General features: G+C 41.0%; 1 long non-coding RNA gene across 1 annotated transcript; it reads right to left on the reverse strand.

The window, feature by feature from the left end:
- Positions 1-452: 452 nt before the first annotated feature.
- Positions 453-1,335, reverse strand: LOC135455010 (uncharacterized). The gene is made up of 2 exons (XR_010442237.1): positions 1,181-1,335; positions 453-839 (listed from the first exon to the last, which is right to left on the reverse strand). It is a non-coding gene; the product is annotated as an uncharacterized LOC135455010 (long non-coding RNA).
- Between the last annotated feature and the right edge of the window lie 1,427 nt (positions 1,336-2,762).

The following is a 2,762-nucleotide window of genomic DNA, read 5'->3' on the forward strand; positions in this document are numbered from 1 at the left end:
TGAAAAAAGCTAGAATGGATTTCTAATTCTCTAAAAGTAGCCCCTTTCTTCTCATGCCCAAGTGTAACTTCAAAGCATCACTTAAAGAGCTATATTCTTACAAAACATCCCTTGAGCTGCTGGAACTCAAATGCCTCCAGAAGATGTGAGGCATGTGACTTCTACAGATCTTGGTGTGAAACCAAATTCAGATAAACACCAGTAGCACCTCATCACACAACATCTGCCTTCTTTAGGGCTGCTTTCCATGTCCCAAAACACCCTGCTGGAACAGGCCAGCTGACCCCTGAATATCAATTAAAGCTCATGTAACGCCATGACATGTATGTGTATGTGCAAGGGTTTGTAGCATTCCAACAAACTGCTTGTTTGGTCATTGTCATCTAGAATTACATTAATTTTCTGGTTCAGGGCACAAAATCCACCTTGCAGGTACATACATGGGGTATTGGTTTTGCTAACTCTAAGTGGTGATATCAGTTGTTTAAGATGCCACCTACTCCCCAAAAGTGTGCTGCCTATTACTTGGAACAGAACAAATCCCTCTGCAGATGACTCAGAAGACCTATTCATTTTCCCTGGCTTTGAAGGAAGTCCAAAGGGATATATGTCACATCCTGGGTGTCTAAACTTCATCAGATGGACTGTTTGCCCACGAATCTTCAGTTCAGGGCATGAGGCAGGCAGCCCACAGCCAAGGGTCCAGCTGCAGCAGCCACAGCAATACCCCATCCCCTGTTCCCTGGGCAGGGCACTCGGGATCAGGGGAGTTCCATTCTGTGCAGGGGATTTTTGCCAAGCTGCAGTGCAGAAGAGTGAGAGCTGGACTTCAGACAGTTCTTAATTGAATGGAAAAGAAAAGAAAGCCAAGTTGTAACTGAGGAGCAGTTGTAAAATTAGTTCAAATAACAGTGTGATGCATGTCATGGAAAGGTTTCCTCTTATAACCACATCTGTACAAATAGTGAGAAAAGTGAATAGCTATATCTCTTGTTATAGACTAAGTAAATATTCTGCTAATGTAGATGCTGTGGAAAGCTGAGGTGTTTTGTTCAAATAAAGGTATCAGATTAGCAGCAGGATTCATAATCTTTTAGATTTCACTAACATATGCACAACAACAAAGACAACATTCTTACAACTCTTCCTGTCTTCTTAGTACTGTGTAAATTTTACCTACCTGTTGTTGCAAGGCATCCCTGAACTGTTAATAGTTAGCGTTGATGCCATGATTTATAGAAGGTTGATTAATTTTTTTATTATATTATGGCATTATTAAGAAACTCATTGTTTTTTAGACAGTCACCATGTACTTGGACTTAATTGGTCAACTAATTCAAATACTACCACCATTGGCTAATTAAGGAACTACTCTTTGGTAAACAAAATTTCTGTAACACATTTCACATGCTCATAACAACAGGTGTAGCAAGTTAAGATAAGAATTGTTTCTCATTCTATTCTCTGATCTTCTCACAGACTTTTCCCCAGGATAATGCCTGGGAAAGCTGTTTCTCTCTGGGGCCAGAGAGCTGCTGCCACACCTACCCCTTCAACAAAGCCATTAACCCTTTCAACACCCTGGCAAGATCAAACTTTACCCAGGCACCTGCTCTGTGGGAAGGTTGGCTTCCCTATGTCCAGCCTTTTGCCTCCCCTGCAAGGTGGATAGATAGGCCTGTGCTCTTTTGTCACTCACAACAGAAGAGAAGCTACAGCAGATAAACCGCTATATAGACACTGGATAGTAAACCACTGCTATTTTTTATTGGCTGGTGAAATATTCCAGAGCCCACACTTGGCTCCCTGAGCCACCTACAACACTTTCCACAATTAGTCACAAGCTACACTATGAGCTCCCACCATTATCAGCCATTAAAATTCTTCCTTACTTACAGAATGTTTAAACACATGTTAATATATCATGGCTGATATAATCGAGGGTGACAATGTGGGTGGGGAGGTGAATAACTTTTTTGGTCCATTTACTTCTTCCACTGCCCAAAAACTTTGCCAAAAACACAGGAAAGGAAGCAATCACTCAAACAATCCAATAAACATTTTCTTCATGTGGGTGATCTCATGATACTGCAACCACAGTAACTATAGTAGTTACTAAATGAAACTTTTCTTCCTCAGATAAATGATCTTATCCCACAAGAAATGTTTATCTAGCAGAAGTAGGCAGTAGTTACATTCACTGCAGTTTATAGGAAATATTATAAGGGTCCTTCAAGAGTAAGGAATTTTTAAGTATCTGTAGAGAGTACTGTCATAAGCCTGGACAGTTTCCCTATCACCCATGTGTAGGCTTCTTTCTAAATTATTACGAGACACCATGCAATGTGAATCACCCTGAAGGTGCCTGTCTTTCTCCATTAACTAAGGCAGGCAGATGTCCAGGTCTGCTTAGTTCCTTCACTTAAGAGTGCTCAGAAGATGTCTATTATTAAGCAAAATTCTTTCTATCCAGTACCTCTTCAGCAAGGTCACTGTATACCTTGAATACAAAATAGAGCTGCACACACATCTTCGTGCAGAGAATGGCTCCCTGCTTTCACAGACAGAAAACTTCTTCTCTTTCAAATCTTCTTTCAGACAAGTAATTTCCTTTAAATGTTCTCCTAATGTAGACTACTCTTCTATCTTGTGCTTGTCCTCTGGGCTGGTGATTCATGCCTCTCTCATTTTTACCTAGAAATTGGCACTTCTTGGTTGTTTGCACCAAACCCACCTGTCTCTCTCGTGTGCCCAGCACAGAC

This window comes from Zonotrichia leucophrys, chromosome 1, assembly GCF_028769735.1.
Source record: "Zonotrichia leucophrys gambelii isolate GWCS_2022_RI chromosome 1, RI_Zleu_2.0, whole genome shotgun sequence".
Lineage (NCBI taxonomy): Eukaryota > Metazoa > Chordata > Aves > Passeriformes > Passerellidae > Zonotrichia > Zonotrichia leucophrys.